Here is a 23,936-nt window from a genome sequence, read left to right as displayed (position 1 = left end):
ATTTTAACAATTTACTGCATATTTCTACTGCAAAAGGTAATACGATAATCAGATGAAACTCCTCTCAAAACCACAATTATCTATCTCAAGTATCAAGCATGTAGTTTCAGATTAGAATTACAGTTTCACCTAATTATAGAATACAGCAAAATACATATATCCAAATATTGGCTACAGCTATACTTATTTATGGATAAAAATGAACTTACTTTTTTAGACACCTACATAAGTACACAATTGTAGGAAAGTTAACAGAGTAAACACACACCATGACCACATGTGCACTGTTGAAGAGAGATGCTTCTAGCAATGCAACACTAGAACATGAGAAATACAGCAGGACTGGAACATGCTTTTCTCCTGAGTCCCACAAATTGGGTTGTACAAGAAAAATCCAGCCCAAGAGTGCCATATGTTGATTTCAATGGCACAAAGACCCTTCCCTGTGTGTGCAGAGCATGGCTGAAGCAGCCTATGCTAATCAGTGCCACAGCTGTTCAGGAAGGTAACAGATAGGACTGAGCTTGCTTTTTACCTCAGAAAAATTAATCTTAATTATAGCAACCCATTCACAGCATTAATGTGAAATACACTGTAAGGATGAATGTAAATCACAAATTCAACTCAATTTATACCTGCAGCAGCTCTTTTCCACATGGTTAGGGAAGGTGCTATAAAAGCACCACGAAAATGCCTCTGAAGCCTTTGCTCTCAGCTGTAGGAGCAGGCAGATCCACTGTTAACAAGCAGATAAACTCTTGGGTAGAGTTGAGAACTTGGTAACACACCAAGGGAAGCCAACAAAAGACTCTCCAGACTGCAGACAAGGCTATGCATATGTTGCTTTGCCATTTGGACCTGGCTTCAAACTGTGAGGCTGCAAAAGAGAGAACAAGAACAGCAGAGCCATGACAGTGACCTCTCTGTGAACCTGGATTGGGTAGCACTTTGCTCCCTCCCACACTTTAATTTGTATTTCTGTGCTGACTGTAATGCTGTGTACTGGCCTCAACAAGAATGAAATTAAATATTTATGCTTTTATGATGAGATACTTTGTTACCCCATAAAACTTGCACATATGGAACTCTATTAATTTATGCTAATTCCTTATTTCTCTAGAAGAACCTTTCTCCTCATTAGCATTTGATCGTTTAATACAACTTTACAGCACACACTAAATTGAAGCCCATAATCTTTTGTAATTGAGGCTTTGTGTGGATTCATTGTCATTTTTCAAAACAAAACAGAAAAAAAGCCAGAGGGGGCAGGGAGATGTGTGTGGCAGCGTTGCCTTTGTGTGGCTTGGAGCTGCAGGGAGTACAGTTCATTCAGGAGGCTGGACCTGCCCTTGTTTGTGTGGAGGAAGCATTTTGTGCTGACCTCAGGGAGGGAAGGACCAGTCCTCTGGCATGCTGCCAGTGCCTGCCAGCTGGGCCTGAGGATGGGGAGAGAAAAAGAGAGTAGAGATGGAAATCACAGCCCACAGAGCAGCCCTGCAGCAGGGGGAGTGTCCAGTTCACCCTGTCCAAGGGACCTTCTGTCTTACCTTTGCCTGCTGCTGAATATTTCCATTATCTTCCTAAGGAGGAAATTCCTGGGCAGGAAATTAGTGTTTCTTCCCTTGCCATAACATTCCTTTTCCTTTTGTCCAGTGGTCCAAATTCACTTTCACTTAGCCACGAGTCTAATTAAATTAAGCAAATAGCATTGGCTAGTGCAGAACCTGGCCCCCACTAACATCCAAATTGCTTTGAGTTTTAATTGTAAGAGTTGTCAAGTAACTGCAGATTGCAGCCTGGGTTTATACATTCTTGACATTTACAGCAGCAAGATTTAGGGAAAGGCACTCAGCCTCCACCAGCACAGCTGAGTGATAGTTCAAAGCTAGAGCAGAAACCATCCAGCTGTGGAAGATTAATAATTGCAATGTGCAGAAGCCCCACTTCATCTTTAGGGAGCAGTTCATGAGCACTCCCTCAAAAGTATCCTTAGGATTGCACAGAGGGAAGTGCTCTGAATGCTCTCATCTGTTCTCAGGACACATTGACAAAGACATAAACAATGAAAAAGCTAAAAATACCCATTGCCCCAGTTAAAGGAAACACCTGCAGCCAGCAGAGCACTTAAAACTCATTTAAGTCTCATTGAATTTGAGGAAGAGTTAGAAACCTGGCCACTGGCTGTTCTTGAGTCCTGGTGTCAGACATCACTTTGTGTTGTAGGCATAAAGCAGTGACTTCAGCACCAACTGCTGCAGCCTGAGCAAACACATGCTATCAGCAATTCACAATCAAAAAAATGCCACATTTTTAAGTTTAAAAAAACACTTCCTATTTAAATGCACCTGCTTGTGCTGCTGTTCATTTAAATTGTCAGTTAATCAATGAAATGTAGTTGAGCTAGGAGCACATCACAGCAAATCAGTGTAATCACCTTCATCTTCATTTTACTTTAACTGGACTCATCTCTCAGCTCCTGACCAGAGGCAAGTCAGAAGTGAGAAAACAAGAAGTATCTTTTACCAAATTGAGTGATATATCTATGTTGATCCAGCTCCTCCTTTCGTGGGAGCACATCTTTATGTTCTCAAACACTCACTTCCAGTATCTTTTTTCCTAGGGCAATGAGAGGAAGAGATTGGATTACTCACCTAGAAATTAACAGCGCAGCCTAAATCTTGTCTATATCCTTTATCAAACAGCTCTTCACATTTCCTTTACACCTGGCTCAAGGCAGGAATCCACTGCCCCAATGAGCAGCAAAATGCACTCGGGTCTCTTTGGAGGTGACAGCCACCTAATGAAGGCAGTTTGCCTCAAATCAGTTACACCATCATTTCACTGACCATAACGTGACATGTAAGTGCCTCTTAAAGACACTTACCACATGGTTATTGCTGCTTTCCAAATTGGATTGTCATCACAAGTGTTCAGGAGTGAAAGATACAGGTAGGGAACTCCTCAGTTCCTTAGCCCTGGCAGGTTGGAGCTCCCAGTGCCAATTCATTTTGCATTAGCAAGAAACATCAGAACATCTCAGCTCCCTACACCTCGAGCACTGTAGCTGGTAGCCTCAAATTTAATTACCTTGTAATCTGCAGGTCATGTTATTGCTCTGTGGTTACATGATTTTATTTTTTTTTTCACGCCTATTTATATAACCCATAAAAAAATGTGACATTGGAGTGAATTTCTATAAATTGGTCCCAGGCACACAGTTCTCTCAATGTTTGTAAAAACGAGATTCTGCTCTTGGTGAGCATCTGCTGGCTAATCCTGCGTGCTGTTTTAAGAATGAAAGTCATGTTTTAGCAAGGCACAATGCTTTTTAGATAAAGCCAAAATATTGATGCCAACATGAATTTAAGTTTTAAGAACAGATAGCTGCTCCCAGCTCAGCTTGGGTAGTATCTCCAAAATGGAGGTAATTCAGAACAAGTTTATCTCAAGAGATGCATGCAAATTATAAGTTTGAACAGTATCAGAGTTTATCAGTATCTTTTGTGATGTTTCCTCACATTCAGCATATTCAGCCCTAAATAACAAACACAGGCTGTTTGGTGGATGAGAGTTAAAATCCAAGCATAGAAAGGTGGTCAAGTGCTGCATCCTTCTTTGTTCAAAAATAGCCCTCTCATCAAAAGTTTTCCAGAAAAGAAGAGTCTTATACATGGATTTTTTGCCATAGAGTGTATAGGTTTATTCATAGGGGAAATGTGTGTCCCTCATTATTGTCCAGGGGCTCATTCCACCACTGTGGACAGCAGCCAAAGACCTGTCCCTCTGATTGAAGTGGAACATTTGACATATAGAGACCTTAATTTTTTCCCCAAAAACGATGTCTCTGCTGGCCACTTCTGTATTTTATTTAACCTTATAAATTCTTTACAGGTTTTCTTAACTTAAAACCCATTGAGATATTAACCTTTGCAACAAAGAATGCATTGAATTCTTTGCTGCATGGTTCTTGATTACTGTTAATGCAACCCATTGTTTTTTAGTTCTGGAGAACCTCATTGTGCTAGTATACAGTGTATAATTTCTTACTACATTAGGGAAGAAGTACACATATATTTTCATTGCAGGCATCATCTTTTAACTCATTTTATCTTGAAAGCATTAGGTTTTTTATTAGGTTTTCCAACTAAATGTTACGAATCTGTGCCAGTATGGTTTTTTTTAATATTTTGACTGTTTATTTGGTTGGGGAAGAATAAATATTTATTGTGCCCTAGAATTTTAGTGATGAAATTTTGATCCAGAAGGGAAATTAATTACAAGCAGTTAGTAGTGAAGTTAAATATCTAACTCTTATCACATTTGGCTTATAGAAATATCTAATTCCTGTGCTGGAGCAAACTCTATAGGAGGCATGTGAGCTCTCAGTTGTGCGTTGCACTTTTTGGTATAAATATTTTTTTGTCTGACAGATCCAAGTTCTTAACAGATTTTATCCCTCAGTTTGCTTTGTGGCCCTTTGGATTACAAATATCACAAATATCAATATGATCTGCTCAGTAATACTTTGAGGGACAAACAACTCACAGGATTTATTTCAGATGAAGCATGGATTGATATGATGTGATTTGCCTCAAACTATGATGAGGTTTTTCCTCCTTCCTTCCTCACCTTACTTCCCCACTCTTTTGTGAATCATCAATAAACACCAGATGCCCTCTGAAATACGAAAAAAAGGGATGTAATCTTCTAAACAGAATTTCCGGAAATCAGGTAAATTGGATCCTTCCTGCTTAGGGCAATGGCTGGCTGTTCTTTTTTTACCTGAGAACCTTCAATCAAGAGTGGTAACTTGCACACCTGAGGAAATAAATATGAAGCAACTACAGCAGAATATGCCCAGGTGGAATCCACAATCAGGACTTTCTGGACAACAAACATTTTTCCTTTCTTCAGCTGAGGGGTTCTCGCTGCTTTTGATAAAACCGAGGGAAACTTTCTCACCGTGTGCGAAAAACTCCAAGGTTTCATCTTTTGCATGAAGAAGTAATAAACTAATAAGAAAATATTTTCCTAGACTGGTGCAGACTTGTTTCAGGTGCTTGCTAATTGACAAAGCAAGCCTCAAGAGCCATCTAGAGGTTGTTTGGCAAGACTCATTCCTATTATTTTAAGACTGTGGCTTTCCCATGTCAGAAACAAACCCCTAGCTCTTTCAGGTTTTGCCCTTATGTGCAGCATGGTAAATCAGGAAAACCTCTAATTATATCACTTGAACTTCAGCACTGTAGACGTGGTATCAGAGCAATCTTCCCCTTCACCCACAGTGCAGCTGTTTTATTAATGAGGAGCTGCATTCCTGTGGTACAAGAAAAAAGCATTGCAGGAGGTGCTACGTGAGGCAGAAAGGATTTGGCATGAGGACTGTGATCTTGTGAGCTCCAGACACACTCCAGGGGAAACAAGGACCAGTAGGGAGATAAGGAGATTTTGCCAAACTGGGATTTGCTTAATGATGACGATTTTGCAATCCTGATGGCATTGTCTGACCTGTTCTGGCTTCCCTTTAAGTCCGTGTTGAATCAAACCAAAGTCAATGCCCTGAAATGGGGCCGTGGTTTGCAGAAGGATGGGAAGAGAAAGAAGTTTGAGCCGGGTCTGTGAGTTGACTCCCAGAGTTTACAAAATGTGCCAGCCTTCAAACAGACAGATTCTCTCTGGGGGCAATCATGGTAAACTTGTTTTTGAAGTCCCCACATTGCTTAGAAATGAAGGAGAGAACAGGGTTTTGCAGACAAGGCGATGGGAACAGCCCTTCAGTTCTAGCAGATGTTTGTTTCAGTTTGCAGCTCCAGTCTTTGATGGACTGTGTTTTTATTCAAAGACAACTTCAGACACAAGGGGTTTTTAGTGTGAGCAGTGGATATAATTTTCTGTATTGAGTTTAAATCTCTGTTTGTCAGAAAAGAACAATTATGACCTTTCACTAAATCTGACTGAAATCACTTCCTGGCACCCTTCATTCTCCATAGAGGAATCTACTGAAGTGCTTCTTGTGCAAGTTGCTTTGATGTTATTACATCTTGTGTTTATCTCAACAAAAAACTTGGACTTGAAGGTCTAAATATAATTTTCCAAGTCAAAACTTTGCACTGACGTGATAAATACAACTATACCTATTAAAATCCTTCTGAGTAGGAAGCACATTTGTGTACGGAAAGGAACACAGCAGGAATATTATGTATTCACTTTAGGTTAAAACATGTACTTCGAATTTAGAGAAATCTCTTTGATATTTCCTGTGTAATTAATCTGCTGGAGGAAGTACTTGAATGCCAGACTGGAACAACAGAAACACAAAGGGGATGAAGTGCTGGTGCAGCACCAGTAAAACTGAGCCTATGAAGCTCTCCAGAGCTACACAGACACAGAGATTGTCTGCTACAGGGAAAGGAGATTCCTGCAACTTGCATTTATTTGGATTTTCCACCGAGGCTGAGTTTCTTGGAGATCAAGAATGCAGCGAGCAGCAGGAGAGGTTTAATTTCAGGATACTAAACCCTCCTAAAATGTTTCTAAAGTGATAAGGCAGGCAGCTGCCTAATGGATTCCCAGGGCTGCCCTGTCAGGTCTCTGCACACACCCAGCCCAGGCTCAGCTCTCCTGCATTATGAACAACCCCAGCACTCTCCAGATGTGCTGAGAGGGGAACTCGTGCAGATGCTGCCTGGTAATGGCAGGGGCTCTTTGAATCCTGGGAGAGGCAACGAGAGGTTTTACCTGTTATGAATGAGCTGAAGCGAAATGTTTCCATAAGGGATTTCTGCCTTCAGGATGCATAAACTGGCTCGATCAAAATGCTGCAGGTAGAAAGAGATAACAAAGATAGAGACTTCAGGGGGGCTGCTGTTCTGTTTATGCCAGATATTCCAGCCAATATCTGAGTGTCAATGAGAACAGACAAATAATAGAAAGGTGAAAACTGAAAATCATGGCTAAAGTGTTTCTCCAGCAGAGATGTCCTTCTCTGTTCATCTGAATTCAGAACACTGGACATGGAAAATAAGATTTAGGAGTTCTAATCTTTAGAGAAACAACTGCCCAAGAAAATGTGGTCTTGTAAAAGATACCAAAATACAAGGTCACTATAATGCAACAGCCTGATAACTAACAAAAAGGAACAAGCAAAATATGAGAAACACAGCATGCATAAATAGAACACAGAATAAAAATACACGTGTATATACACACACACATATGAGGACATCATCTGCTGGTAGCTCACCTATGCTGCACAGTCAAAACTGCAATCTATCAAATTGGTGAGATCAGAATAACATCAATTATTTAACAATATTTCTCCTATAAACTATGGCCAGGGCATAAAGGCAGGGCTCTCACCAGGAATGTAGGTTGGGTTGGTGTAATATAAACATGCTTAAATGAATATTTATAAATTGATGACTGTTGCATACTGATCCAGAGCCTAGAACTATATAAACCTCAAGTCAGTACTAACAAGAGCTCAGAAGAGCAGACCATCCAGTTAGTCAGTGATCCTGCCTAAAATTGTTCAATGGTCTTTTGTAAAATGCAATTTTAAGCAGTCTTTCCTTAACCTGGTAAAATAACTAGTGGTGATCCTCTGACAGAAAGCACACAGGTAATGCTTCAGACAGTTCATAGCATTTAGCACCTTTAAATGAAGTTGCAGATTCAGACTCAACACAGAACTCTAATGAACATCACAAATCAAGAATAGTCGTCTAAGAAAAAAATTGGTTATTTCCTCATTTGCCTACTTAAATGGATTTAATAGAGATATTCTTCACTGAAAAGAAAAGAATAATGTTGCAAACCTCTAAATCTAAAACTCCAGGCCTTAATGGCTAAATCATTATGGGGTCTTTATTCCACATCCTCACAGTAACCATTGCCTTCAGATAACATCCAGCTCCCTCCACTGAGAATAAGCAAGATTAAAAAAATATAATAAAATGACATTAGTAGGTAATGAATTATTGAGAACAAACTAAACCAGCAAGTAAACATCACATCTTTTAAAAAGCAGGTTTTTGATGCCTTTGGAGGATTGAGAAATGAGCTAAGCTAAGTTGCCCACAGTCTATTACATGTCTGATTGCTTCTGACAGGGGGCAACACTTCACACAAAGAGCATAAAACACCCTTAAACATCAGAGAAAAGCAAGAAAGAAATGCAGATGGGAGATTAAAAGGAACGTCTTGGGCTGGATGTTTGCTTCCCTTTAGCAAACTCACATCTGTCTACAGCATGATCTAGGAGTGATGAGGTCAGTGTTTGAATTCCAGGGTAAAATCAGGCTCTTTTCTTCACCCAGGGATCAGTGTTATCATTCTCAAGCAGTCCCAGAGAAATGAGTGAGATTCCTGCAGAGTAAGGAAGCACTCAATGTGTGCAGATTGCAGGTGCATTTATGTCCAGTTTCAGAGGTAACATATTCTCAAAATTATCAGCTAGTGAGTTGGTGTTTTCCTTTGTGTGACACAATCGTAAGACATTATTTTTTAATGTTCTTGTAACACATTTGCAGTCCCACTCAGCCCCCAGAGAATACTGCAGAGTATGTAACAACAGCAAAATTTGTGATATATAATCAAAATCGGCAGCTTTCAATGAAAAGTATCCTTTAAAATTTGCCACGCTGCCAGCTACACTGAGCCACACTCTACATGATGGAGACCAGCATGTATATTTGAGAGCAGCTATAAGTAAATATAGAACCACATCCTACCTGTAGACATTTGCTATATGATTTTTCCTCATTTGCAGGCCCCTGTGTTCACAAATTATAGGCTAAGATGTGGTCCAAAGCCAGCAGAGCACTTCAGAGCTTTGTTACTTTCTTTACTTTCCATCTCTTGAAGAACAGCAGTCTAGCTGTGAGCTCAGCAAGATGTTTAAATTTGAATTCTGTGAAGCTGACAGACCAAGAGAGAGGAGAAAAAAAACCTCACAAGAATGAAAATTTCAGCATGTGCCAATGCATAAATGAAAAGGTGTCGTGATCCTTTCTCTAGACCATGATCTCTGTAACCCTCTGGCTTTGCCAGTGTGAGCCGAGGCTCCAACATTCCATCCTTCCCAGCAGCATCTTTGCATGACACCCAGTTACCCTGCTGAAGGATTTTCATTTAATTCAGATGTTTTCTTCTGCTGCTTTTCATCTGTGGCACCAGGTTGCACTGCCTCAGATTGGCTTTTATCAGCTCACAGTCCTGCCTGTCATGAGAGGAGATGTAGCTCAGATGTAGTGAGGAAAAAAATCTGTCCAAAAGTGTTTGTCAGGAAATGTCTGTGCTTGGAACAAAAGTATCTGAACCAAGATGGGGAGCCTAGGGTTCTTCCTGATTATGGATTTTGTGGGGTGCCACACCAGGCAAGTTAAGCTTACACAATGTGGATATCCCAAATCAGCAGTGGTTGTTTCAGTTCCTGCTATATCCACACATATTTTACTGTTCATTTCAAGGAAGTTTTTGCAGAATTCAACCTATTATTTCCATACTAGCACCTAGTGATAGTATTATATGTTCCAGATCTCCTATAGATTTCAACATTTTAACACCCAGATATGAGATCCTGCAAATTAGGATATTTATGATGCCAAGTGATTGGTCTGCACAGCTGCTGTTCCATGAACTTTTCAGAGTAGCAACATCCTTCCCAGCAAAGTTTGCTATTATCCTAAACAATCAAGTCACTTCAATCAAATCATTGAAGCTATTAATGTCATTATGTTAATTAAAATACAGTAATGTTTATACACTGAACCTAGAAGCAGACAAAGAAAAATTGCCTATATTAAATTCACTTACAAAATGAAAATTTCTTTCAAAATGAGTTTGAAATGAGGGCACAGAGATACTCAACAGTTTGGTTTGACACAGAGAAATATTTTCAATTTAACAAAGAAAAAAGACGTTTCTGAAAATTTTGGAATCTTTAGTTTTAATGTTTTACTTAAAAATAGAATGCATTTCACTTTGCTCTTCTCATGTTTAATTTTGTCATTTCTAGCTGATGCTCCTTCATTTTCTATTTCAAGATTACATTTGTTCCTGTAACATTTAATGATTTGTTTTGATTAAACAGCCTGAAGATAAAAATACACTGCTTTGGGCAAACTGGTTATATCAGATGAAGCCAAAATGATTTTACTTTTTTGGGTTTTTTGTTGTTTTGTTTGGTTGTTTTTTTTTCACAGAAAACAAAGCAAAAATAGAAACCAGGACTGTCTTCTACCTCAGTCACTCTGTTCTTCAGCTTGGCTGGCATTTCCCGAGGGTGCAGGTGAGATGAGAACAAACAGGGACCTGAGACTTGGAACCCTTGAACCTGGATCTTGGAGGAGGACATTTATGAAATATGATACAACAGTTCTACCTGTGAAATTTTTCAGTTCAGGTTGTTGGTATTAAAACTGGAATAGATCCAGTTCAGACCAATATTTCTGTTTATTACATCTCCAGCTACCTCTTTACTTCAGCTTTAAAGGTCTTGGGGCAAGAATATGTGACCTGCAAGTGAGACACTTCACTTCAGAAACATCTCCCCAATATTCTTCCCCTGGTATTCCCTGGTATCTTTCCCTGATAATCCCTAAATTTCCTTATTTTCAACCTTCTGCCCCTTAGGCACAGCCAGCTGTTTTCTGCCAATGCCAGAGCATGTATGACAGGAGTAACATAATATTAAACACATTTTGTCTGTGGACTCTTCTGGACTATGTCTTCTGTGTCTGGGCTCCTTGCCAAACCTCTTGGCACATCCCTGCTTTTGCAGCATCCAGAATGAATTGATGACTGGGACAACTTATATGATGGAGTAAAGTACCCTTACTGGAAGTGACAACTGTGTTCAGGTCTAAAAACTGGTGAGTTAGTTAAAAATCAATTTTCCCTATTAGCCAATCAATAAACTAAAGGCAGCTTAGAGGTCATTGGAGCAAAAATGTCTCCCCTGAGTCGTGAGCTGGGATCACAAACAGCCCAGAAACCAAAGCTCTCCACCCTCCCAGTGCTGTAGAGCTCACAGTGCAAACACCCCTTTTGTCTGTAAAAATGCAGCAAACATGGCAACAGTGCCCTGGGATTGCAATGAACAGCCTTGGAAAGAATTGCACAGAAAAGATTTCTATCCCTTTTTTTGCTCTCCTGCATTGTTCAAAATACTCTTTTTAGCTAGTGCCTTCTTTTCATGATAATCCTGGTTTTAGCCATGGGATGGCTGATAACATGATAGAAAAAAAAAAAGACAAAACCAGGGGAGGAATAAACCCAGAGACATTCTGAGCAGAGCACTTTCAGTGGCTGGGGTCCGTGTAAAACACAAAAATCTCTGCACAAAGTTGAATTGGAGGATTTTTAAACCAAGTCTAGGCTTTAAAGCCATTACAGACATGAGAAAGGTACTGAATATCTGCACAGAAAAGACACAAAGACACAATTTCCACTGATGTGCTGTGCTGCTGTGTGTAAAAAATTCTGAACATACATTACAGCGTAATTTATTGGTTTATTTTCAGATTTTTACAATATGGAGACTAAATACCAAAGTATTTCATGAATGGGGAGCAGGCCTAAGCTTCTGACCCACATGGGGGCTTCTAGAGATTTTCTTGGTTGGATTTACTCTGTTCCTTGAGTATCTCATAATCCCAGAATCCCAGAATTTGTGGCTTCAGAATAGCCGTAAATTCACGAAAGATCCAGTTAACCTCATTTAGATTAGGGCATAAGTAAGCAAATTACCTCCATGAGCATTACTTTATCCTGTCATTTTTTCTTCATATCCTGTTACTGTAGCTAGGGGAGGTGCAATGCACACCTGTCCCAGGTACATGTAAAGGAACAAATCTTTGTAAGGCACAGGAATAAAAAGTGAAATCCCCGTGCACACACAATAAACCCTGAAATAAGGTACTCCTGTCACAGCTTCCTTCACTGGTTACAGAATATTTTTTTCCTCCTTTGTTTTGGACACCCACTGAATAATTGAGGGGAAAATGGTCCCATGGGTATTGGTCTTGAACACTGCTAAAAAATTATACCAACTGCACAGCAAGCACTCTAGCAGTGTGAAGATGAATAGAGGGGAAAAAATGTCTAATATTCCCTGAAAGTTTTCTGAGGTTTTTATGGAGAAATTCAAGCCCATGTATCTGCTAAAATATCCATTGTTGTGAGTAGTTTACCTCACAGAGAAGTTCAAATGCTCTTTTTATTTTGTGACAGGGCAGAAGTATTCACACCCTTCAGGTTTACACACAGATGTAATCAATTGCTGCTTTTCTGACAAAACTCCATCACTGTAAAAATGCTCCATTAAATGCCTTGTAATAACATTCTATAGATGTTTTATTGAAAAAACAAGTTTCTCTAAGCCAAACTGCACACAGCATACTGGTAAAAATGGGAAATAAAATGTTCATGCAATGGAAATATGTTCAAACCAGAAAACACTGGTGTAGAAAACACAGAGAAGAGCTCAGTAAATAAGTTTGATCCAGGCTATAAAATTCTAGTGGTAATCAAGAAAAGCCTGGTTCAGGTGGTTGGCTGGAATGATATCAGGAAGATTGGCACCAGGAAAATGACCTTTGCTGCTCTTTCTCCTTGAAAGCTCTGCTCCCTTCTCACTATTTATTTTTCCAGTAGCTCAGCTCCCAGAGGATCTGTGTTGATATTTTTTTTAAAAACATTTTTGTATGACTTTTCTTAACAAAAATTTATCTCAAACCCACCAAAATTCTTCCACTGAAAGTACACTGGAAAAGTTTTGTCTCTTTGAATTGTAAAAATACATTGGATTTGGAGAAAAATCTTCATGTTTTCCACATGGAAAAATAAATCTCTTTTCTAGACAGCTATCCCCCATCAGATGTCTCATCAGCCTCCCACCCTCCTGGGAGATGAGTTATAGGGAGACATCAAAGCAGACAGACCCTTCTCTCTAATTGTAGGGATTGGTTTTGGTATCTTCTCTTATTCTGTTGACAATTTTCAAGCTTCTGTTTTAGTTTTTTTCTTCATCAGTCTTCAGTTTTTAGTATAAATTGTCCCTGGTCTTTTAGTTTGTATTTCATTCACTTTTCCCCATGGTGGTGGTGGTTATATTGTTTTCTCCTGTGTTGGTCACTGAACCTTGGCTCTTCCATTATTTCTTACCTAGGGCTGCTGTAGTAAATTCCTACATAACCTTTGAATCCTTGAGACAGAAAAACACAGAGTCTTTGAGGAGATATTGTCTTGGCTGTCACCCTTAGGATTTAGGAATGTGTACAACCTGGTGATTAAATCCCTGCTCTTGTGTAATATCTTCAGATTTGCCACACTTAGCTCTGTGACCCAATTTTAAGGGAATTATTAACATTAAGTTACAAAACTCTGAATTATCTCACCACATAGGGGTTTTCATTATTCCCCTACAAATCCTGTATATATTTTTTCTTATTTGGAAAGCATTTCCTATTCAGTTTATCCCAGGGAAACAGGGCAGTTCTTGACAGAATCAGACTGGATGCACTGAGTAGCACTGAGGAGCTAAAGATTAATTTCCAGGGGACCAAGAGAGGTGCAGGGGACTGAACTGGTACTGGTGGCTCTTGAAATCCTGAACTTGGAGTAACAGCTTAGACTCATTCCAAAGTTGTAGAGATTATTCCTCTGGATATTGCACAATGCAGCAGACTGTGCTATGGAGTGCTCCAAGATCCTGTTTATTCAGTGTATAAAATTTACCTCTGGGGGCCCCAGCTGAAGAACAGACAAAACAATTTTCCCCATAAAGTTTTACAGCTGCTCCAAGGGTCCTCCACTAAAAGCCTCCACACTTGTGAAAAGGAGAAGAAAAGGAAAATGCGTATCAGTTCCCAGTTCTGAAGTGGGAGTAATCACATTTATTTTCTTTCCTTTTATTCAATACTAATCTCTTTAGAATATAGACCATGGTGCCAGGGAGGTCCCTCACGATGTGCACAAGGGATTGCTAAGAAAAGTTGGTTCAGAGGCATCTGCAGAATGAGAGAACAAACCCTTCAGTACAACAACCTCTCCACACACCTTTGAACCGGCTCTGCCATGCTCAGGAGAATGGGATGGCCCAAGAGTGGGACTGTGGAGGTTCCCTGATCTTCATCAGCCACAAAGATGATGATGATGATGATGATGATGATGATGATGATGATGATGATGATGATGATGATGATGATGATGATGATGATATTAACCCCTGGTTTTCCCTGTGGAGATCACATTGGCATGTCCTCTCCCCTGCTGTGCCCAACACCAGAATGCACATGATAGCTCCTAAACCCATGCTCGGGTCAGGGCTGTGTGCAGGGGCTTTATTCGAGTGGCTGCTCTAGGAAATAAAAGCAGATCTGTAAAATCACAGTGTCTAATACATTAGAAATGGAATACAATTCTCTGGGGGATCTTCATTGAGACTAGTGGGATGATTCAGGGGAATGTGATGAATGGCTACTGCCCTTTTCTTCTTCCAAATAAACATTTTGTCCCTCTCCACTAGAGCTGGGCAGCAGATGCAAAATTACAGCACAGAAAAAGAGCATAATTTGGCCATAAAAATGTTGCAATAAGTTGTTATATAACTGAAATGCCACCGCCTTTAGTGCATCCACCCACTCATTTTACAACCAGTTAATATTTTTCTGAACTTACATGTTGTATTCTATCCTGCCGCCTCTGCAATCTTTTTGCCTATTTTTCTGCCAAAGCCACAAGAATAAAGCTGTCAACATTGCAACTAAGCCATCTTTCTTGTCTGGCAAATTGTCTAGTGGAGACTATAACCTCCTGGCTGCTCCACTGCATAATGTAAGTATCCTGTCTTAACAAAACAGAATTTAAATATTCTTCAGATACAAGATATCTGCAGGCTTCTGTGCTGAAACAAGTTAAATATATTTCCCTGACATTTTTTACTTTTCTCCAGTGGGAATGGCATAGACATTCATATTAAGCTGAACACGTATTGACATGCTTAGAGAGATGTTATATGGCTTTTCAACTGAAATATCTCCAGGTATTTGAACTGCAATAATAAATATGGCCGCTCCTGGGGGAAGGAAGAAGAAGCAAGAAAATTCCCCAGAAGAGTGTGATTAAGAACTGAAGTGAGCCTCTGGCATACAGTAGTTATGCTTTGAATGTGATTGGGATTTATGATTTCAATTAATGCTGGAGCACGATTTTAGAAAGTTATTAGCAAGCTCCTGGCTGAACAGAACACAGTTCATTTGTGCATTCCTCCAGATTAGCTTTATCATTGTGCTGTTTACAAACACAAGGCTGGATCCTCTGAGACGTGTTTTGGGGAGGCACAGATGACAGCTGCAGAGGAGACACATGGACCAAAAATGTGGCCTCATCTGTGGGGTAGTTTTTAGTGTATTGGAGAAGCTGTAATTTTACATTTGAGAGATCAAAAGAGAGAAACTCATAAGAGAAGAAAGACCAATCTCCTTTTTTCTGCTTTTCCATTTTGTGTCCCAAGAAAGGCTCTGGGCTGTGTGCTCATCTGATATAAATCTGCTGGATCTACATCACCAAGGAACTGGGCCCTCCTGAAGTTCACTTACAATTTACAAAACTAACCAAAGCCTGAGTGGGCTTGTGCTGCATATATCTATAGACATTTACATCATGGTGTTTATATATTGATAAATAGAAACATGTCTCAGCTTGCCTTTTTTATTTTTTTTCCTACAGATACAGCTCTCTCCATCTGCCTCCTAATTTCAGAATTTCAATGTCATCTGTATTTGTTAAGGTCCTGTCACCTCAGGCAGGGTCTGCTCATGGGGATCTCCATGCTCTGTGAGACAGCCCAAGAGCTGTGGTCTGGGTCCTAAACTTGTCTTGGCTCACTGAGCTGAATAAAGCTATTCATAAAGGCAAAAAAAAAAAAAAAAAAATCAGGTGTAAGCAGCTGAAGGCTTGGAGATTAATGAAGCATTCGGGAGGGAAAGCAGCAGAGTTTTCTCAAGGCAGTCCTGCCCTGGACAGCTGGGGAGGGGCACACACGGCCTCAGGCTGCAGGTGCCACTGTCAGCAATGACAACAAGCACCAGAACCTTGTCCTCCTTTACCTTGGTCACTCATTGTCCCCTGCTTCAGTTTGACCTCCCCTACAAAAAGTAGAAAAGGCCCCTTATTCACTTCTGTCAGGTACTAACAAATATTTATTCCTGCCTCATTATGTAGCTAGGTCAGTGTAAATACTTTGGTTTCTAAGGATGGCAACAATCATTCTTTCTCAGGAGAAATGCCAAAATCTCCGTTTAGACTAGGTCTTACATAAATCCTCTCTAGGTTCGTATGGCTGAAGAACGAATGCAAGGGACAGCAGAATTACATCTCCTTGTTTTCCTGTTGCCAGCACTGCAGTATTTCAGACAGAGCAGTTTTCTGAGAGAAGCATTTTCCCTTTCGTTCCAAAGAGCAGCATTTCAAAGCCTTGTGCCAGGCTTGAACCAACACTGTGGCTGCCAGCATGACTCACAGCCACTTTGGCAGAACAATATCTGCCAGTGCGGAGAAAATCTCACTGATGCTTCAGGCATAACTCTGTGACAACAATAGAGTAATTAACTTTTGAAACCAACCCTCTCAGTCCGTGCATAACAAGAGAAGGAGAACCCTTGCACCTGCATTATGTGGTGTGTCCCTGAACCGAGACATGCAAGTGTTTTAAACTTTGTGAATTAAGATTAAACTACAGAATACACAGCTGAGCCAATGGAAAAGAGATTCTGCTTTACAGTAATATGTTTCTTGTGATTCCTGTCAAGGCTGTGGGAGGTGAAATCACTTCCCAAGAAATTCTGACACTGTGAGAAGCACTGTAGCAGAGAAACTACCTTTTGAAGTTTTGCTTTCAGTGGGCTCCACATGTGTCTAGACTACAGTTCAGCAAGGCTCCTGGACACAGGCTTCACAATTTTGGGAGCTCCACTGAGGCTGTGAGCTTGGAGCAAGCAGGGAAGAGGCCAAAGGCAGCTCTGTTTGCTTCAGACAGGGGTCTCTGCCAGCTGCCTTCACCCAGGGCCATGAGAGACCCAAGACAAAGGTTTTGGAGTAAGTTGAGAAATTTTCTGAAGCATTTCAGGGGTCTTTGGTTTTACCCAGTAGAGTCACTGGAAATGGAAAGGAAAATGAAAACCACAGCTTGTGTGTGCTCTTAAAAAGCTGGTGTTAGTCCTTCATAGCCTTGAGCACGTTCTTACTATTACTCTGTATTACGTTTTATAGTTTCAGAAAATTGTGAGTAAAATGTTTTTTGTCTTGTTTATTTTTCCATATGTCAAAGGCAAAGCTTTCCCCTTTGCTTCCCTTGAATCTAAAACTGACAAGGCTGCTCTTCTTTAACAAATCATAAAGCACCTTATTCTGCCAAGACATCTTTGTTTGTGCACCAGCCACATCAAATGCAGTTAGTGCAGGGCTGGGAATACTGTTTATTAGTTAACCACAGCTGCAGAACTAGCAGATGGAGCAGAGCACATTTTTGTTGAAGATCACAAAAGTAATGACTACTGCTCTTTTCTTTTTCATTTTTAATCTGTCATTACTTCACAATGGAGTTGCAGATTTCGTTAGAGACTTCACAGACTGGTACAGAAACCACAGTATCCATTACATTTAATTACTCCCGCATTTGTTTAAACAGTGAGTGATTTTATTAAATTGAATTATTGTCCTCTGCAGCTTACATGAGAAAGGGGCATTATAATTACAATCGGGTTGGCATTTTAAAGTTATAACATTTGTAAGCTACAGCAAAATTTTCCAAAGCCCTGTAGAAATTACATGTATATTTAAATGCCAACAAAATTTGCTCACATACCACCTTTAAAAATGCCTTTCTCAGTTCTGTGAGCTGAAACTGAGATCCCAGCTGAGGGGTAACAAATCAAAATGACTGAGTGGCCAGCAAAACCTGTGTCCTCTGGGAGCCCCCAGAGCAAAAACAGTGATGCAGTGCCAAGGAGACAGCAGTAAGACTGGGGCTGCTCACTGTTACTTAGAACAATTCCCACTGGCTTAACTAAAAGCAACAAGCAAAACAATAAACAAGAAGTAAGAATTTTGAGTCTTTTCATTTCCAGCATCCTCTCCAATGAAGCAAGTGTGCTGCCATTGGTCTTAATCACCAGGATTTCAGGTCACACCAGTTCCCTTATTCTGATGAAGTTCCCCTTCTCTTTACAGCCTTTGCACTGGACCTTCCACATCTCCAACTTTCATACCCACACCTAAAGCTTCACAGAATGCAGGCATCTATCCAAGGGTCTGATCAGTCTACAGCTCCCTCAGCAGGGGAAATGGGGGGTCAGAGACTCAGGGGCTGATCTGGTGACCAGGACAGGACCCAAGGGATGGCATGAAGCTGTGTCAGGGCAGGTTTAGGCTGGCTATTAGGGAAAGGTTTTTCACCCAGAGGGTGGTGGACCACTGAACAGGCTCCCCAGAGAAGTGGTCATGGCTAATCAAACATATTGCCACATCCTACAATGCAAGTAAAGAATTAAGCTTATAGTCATGGTCTGCATGAAGAAATGAGTTTTGTCAGGGCTCTTGCCACAAAACACATCAGCAAAAATATCAATTCTGTTAAGGATGGAAGATTCTGCAAATGAAGGTGGGAATAAAAAAAGGAGTAACTGTGTGATGTGGTTTTTCACTAAGGCTAACACAAAAGTGGGGTGATAAGAAGCAGCTTTTCTTCTGATTGATCTGTCAAAAGAGCTTGGGGTGCAGGGACAGAGAAATGAAGGCTGGGTTTAGCTGGGTGGACTAGAAGAGGGATTTTATTGCAGCTCTGCTGCTGCCCAGCTGCTTGCATTTGATTAAAACCCTGGGGCTCCTTGTGCCTGTGCTCTGCTCTCCTGTTTGCCTTTTGGGCAGGAGCCTGCAGGCTGTGAGCCTCTCCATGTGTCATTTCATCCCCACGGGACACAGGCCTTGGCAGAGGGTCCTAAAAACTACCAAACCCCCCAAAATTCACACCCAGTTATGAACAAGTTCTGATGATGCCAATAACACAATCCCAAGGTGAACCTTTGGAAAATATAACCTGCAGAACTGCTCTGACAATGGCATGCAGAGGGGATTTATGGTGTGTGCCATGATTTCATGACCACGTCTGTCAGTGCTTCAAAAAGCAAATCATTTTAGTGTTTTAAGTCCTCAACTAGATGAAGATGTTGAGAAATAAATACCAAATGACATCAGCTATTGTAGCTACAGCCAGAGTTGAGTGTCTGTCTAGATCTAAGGCTTTATAAGACTTGAAGGAAGTGAGCCATGGCAAGCAGAACCATGACAATGATGATAAAATTCTTCATTGCCAGTTTGTCACTCAGCCCCTGGACAAGAACCACCAAGATCAGTGGTGGGAGCCATCTCTGTGGGCAACTTTTATTACACTGAGATCCACTGCACTGGGCAGGGAAGGACCTGGAGAGAGAGAGAGATTTCGTTCTTTAAACTGAAGATACTGTAAGCCTCTCTCCCCCAGAATTACCCCAAAGTGTCCCTTTCAGCTCACAGCAAGCCTGCAAATGTGTTTCTGCATCAACTAAATGACCCTGCATGACAAGAGAAACCTTTGCTGTCCGTTTAAAGAAGCTTTAGCCAGGACCAAATATAGGCCTTTCTCCTCAGTGAGAAGATAATGTATAATGCAGGCTCCTTCCATGAGTAGCATTTTTCAATCTGAGTGTATTTCTCTGCTTGAAGAGAAATATCTTGAAGAAAAATGGGAGAAGTTTCCCAGACTCAGAATTACTGGGAGCTGCTAGGACTGTGAAACCAAGGCTCTGAATGCACAGAATCAGACTCTGCCAGCAAGCTGCTGCTCTGTACTGTCAGGATGCTCAAACCCAGCCCAGACAGTCACTTAACCAGAGTCAAGATTGCTTTGCTGTGAAAAATAACCTGCCTGCACCTCTGGCCTACAGTGCATGGCTTATATCCAATATTAATGTGCTATTGATGTGAAGATTCACACCAATGATAGACATAAAAAAATGGGGATCTTTTATCACCTGATGGATTGGAAGGAGGAATGAATCCTGCAGTCTCTCTCTGGCAGGCTTTTCCCCTCCCCATGTCTCTGACATGCACATTGCAGCTGAGCCAAGTGAGGCATGAAGCACCACAGCTGCCAAAAAAATTTAATTTTAATTAATTCCACAAACCAACTGAGGCAGCCCCACTTTAAGTGTGGGGGAAATTCTGAGGACAAAACCTTGCCACAGTGTTCCAAATCCATGTTTAGAGGTTTAGCCAGGTAGTTTTTACATCAAACAAACTTTTCTGAGTAGCAGCTGGATGATCTCTTTGCTCTGTAGAAGCTGGGGATGAAAAACTCAGTAAAAGGTTGAATCAGTTCGTCTCTCTAAGATTAATTCTTGCTGAAACATGGAGTTTTCTTGAGCATAAAAAAGGGAGAGGAAAACAGCATTGGGGTGCAAACATTCTTTGAAGACTCATGGAATTCAGACACAGTGAATTCCTTCTGTTTCTCCTCCTCATGACAGCAGTTGTCACAGACACGCTCAGCCTACATCTCTCTGGATCCTGATCTCTGTAGTGTGAATTTGGTTTGCATTCTAGCAACATGTCCTCAGCAGATACGTCCAACCTTGACTAAACCAAAGGGATCCAACAAACCAGTGGATCTACATCCAACTGATAAAAAATTCTGCATTTTTCTTCCCACAGACTGCCACCCACTTTCTAACCTTTCCTGTTTTGAATCAAAAAGAGAACGCAGTAGCCAGAGAATTGAATGACAAAACAGTGAAATAAGTCAGAAAACTGCAAGGCATCAGTCAGAACAGAACATTGTCTGTGAGGCAGGAGATTTTTGATGCCTCATTTTCATGACAAAAAATGTGCAATCCTAGTGCCATCCAAAGTTTTCACAATGCACTGGTGAACTGTGCAACTACAATAATGAGTGCTGGGCATTTCACCTGTCCTCAGATTGCACTTAGTAACACAGAAAGGGCTATAGCAATTCTGCCAGAAGTAAATTGTTCTCTCTGAAACAAGCACATGTGCAGCAGAGGACAAATCCCTTCCATGTAGAAATCTGTAAACAATAAAACCAAATCAGTCAGTTTAAAACTATTTGTGTTTTACATCTGTGTCTAATAGGATCTCAAGTGTTTATACAAACCGGGCTTATCAGTTTAAAGCATCTTTAACTTAGGAATTCTAGAAATCAATCAAAAACTAACTCAGCCTCTAGGGCAGGTAAATCTTAGAGGACGTTTATAGAACTCTGTGTTCTTGAAACAAAATCATCTTATATCTCCACGTGCCAAAATGGGGTGCCATGTATTCAGAGTTAATGAGGTCTTGTAGACAAGCTGGCATAGGAATATTTCCCAATTAAGATATTTATGTGTTTCTTTATCTGATATAGATAAACAGACATCAGATATTTTTATCAGGTATAACTACAGAGAAACACACACTAGATTTTATTAAATGATCCCACTGAAAATTTTATAACTGCACAGTGTTGTGTATATGCCATGCACAGCCTGAACATAAGACATCATCAACACATTCTCTAAAAGCGTCATTTTAAATTTGAAAATAATTACTGGTACTACACTTTATATGATTTTAAATAATTTAAGACATCAGCTAAAACTTCAGCGCTCTCTTAAAAGTTATAGCTTCAGTAATTTCCCATTCATAAAAAAACAGCTGAAGGCTTTATTATGCTTTGGGCTCCCAAATATTAATAATTTCTCCTTGCAGAAGGACTTAAAGGGTCTGAGATGACTAAAAGATATGTCTGATTTATTGACTTAGAGAGGTATTTGTAAAATGGAGTTGGCTGTACTGATTGCAGATATGTCAGGCAGATTACTATTGTCAGAGGCATCCCCAGGCCTCCAGGTTAAGAAGGGCAAATGAATTTTTAAATTTCCAAACATATTTCTCAGCACTTATGCATGCTTTTGGCTACTTGGAATTGGTGTCAGAGAAGGGAATCCTTGAAGGAGCAGTGTGGTCCTCACCAGAGCCCAAATCAATGGCACTGGGAAGGGAATCTCTGATCCTCTCACAGAATCAGTGGCAGATGCTTGGCTAGTTTGCTCCTGAAAACCTCCCACAGCAGGGTTTCTCATCTCCTCTAAGCTGGTTTTGCTTTGTTTTGCTTTCTCTGTATTCCTGATTTGCAGGCTACCCTGGGATTCACCACGAGATGTGCAGCCCTGAGCAGAACAACTCTCACAAACCTGCCTGAGGGACTCTGCCTCCTCCCCTTTGCTGGTGCCTGCCAAGGTTACAGACAGCCTGGGAGATGGGAATGGAGAGCAGCATCCAAAACCTTCCACAAAAGACTCAATTTTAAAGCCATTTACCGAATCTTTCATGATAGGCATCTCCAGAAGGTCACAACTCTTGCCAGTGACTCAACCTGGGAACCCCAAAAGGCAGCTCCTCAGAATGACACATACCCCAGAGAGTGTCAGCCAGGGAGTGCATCATACGTGCTCAAGGAAGTCAATGTTCATTGAGGCAATTAAATATCATGCTCTATATTGCTGTCACTTGTAATTTAGTTATACTGGAAATGAAGAATGGGTTGTCTATGCAATTGCTATCATAAACATCACCGAGTCTGTGTGGAAAGATTCACAATAAAACACTAAGTTGCCATTATCTCAGTGGCAGGTCTGTTCTCTCACAGAGCAGTAAGTAATAACTCTTTCACATTTGCAAAAGAAAGCAATATTTGCACTGCAAGGATGTGTCCTGTTAGTTTGAAAATAATGTCAATAAGGTGCTCTCCTTAGAAACATCTCCACCATCCAATTGTTTCCCAATCACAATTCATTTACTCAAGGACTGCACTCTGCTAGAGAGTAGGAATGATCCTGCTCTCATAATTACTGCTCCTATGTGCAAACATTGACAGCACAGAGGCAATTCTGGCTGATTTAGCCAAGTGAAAGGTTAATGCTTGGGAGCTGCAGCTGGAATATTTCTTCCAGCAGGAAGACATTCAGTGTGCAATAAAACCTTCTCCCCAGCTCCTGTTAAACCCTTGTGCCAGGGCTTTGCTAAACATGGCCTCAGAGAGAGAGCAAGTGCTGACACACAGGGGCAGGAGCCTCCCTGGATCATCCATACCTGACATTGCACGACAAAAAAACCCCATGAACCTGCACAGTGAAAATCTTCAGCAGTTCTGATTCCCTTTCTGTGCTGAAATGTACCTTCCAGGCACTGCACCAAGAGGGATTTCAGATAACAATAATTACGTTTTATCCACTCCAAGAGGAATTTCAGCCAGAGACAAGATATTTTATCAATTATTGGTTTTGGGTTTTTTTTAATCTGTGGCCTGAAATACAGCACTTTCACAGTAACAAGGCAGTTACTGAACTCTAGTTTCCACTTTTCAAGATGCTCCATCGAATGAAAAGCACTCAAGGGAGCCAAGTTACAAATTTCTTGGTGGACAGCTATTGATCTTTCTCAACTTTTAAGGTCATCATTGGAAGATACAGGGTATTTATCATGTCTGAAACATACTAGAGAAAAAGACTAAATTGAGTGATTTAAAAAAATAAAAAAATCCAGTAACCAGGTTCTTGTGCTGTCCCAGACTAGAAATAAATTGAATCAACAGCTATGTAGACAGACAGTTATATATCACACACACACTGGCAGGCCTCCCATATCACCTGGTGCAGGTACAGAATTATTCACATTCACCCTGGAGCTATATTCATACAAGACCCACACTGAATTTCAGATGCTGCCTTCTTAGGATGCTACACACAGCCCTGTCCCTCAGGAGGTGAAGGATCCATTGGGATTTCATTCTAATCAACATTTTTTTAGGAGATCTATGGTGCCCTACATGTGATGGTTTG

Source organism: Sturnus vulgaris, chromosome 11 (assembly GCF_052056855.1).
Source record: "Sturnus vulgaris isolate bStuVul1 chromosome 11, bStuVul1.hap1, whole genome shotgun sequence".
Lineage (NCBI taxonomy): Eukaryota > Metazoa > Chordata > Aves > Passeriformes > Sturnidae > Sturnus > Sturnus vulgaris.
The sequence above is the reverse complement of the archived record's forward strand: the minus strand, read 5'-3'. Positions refer to the sequence as shown.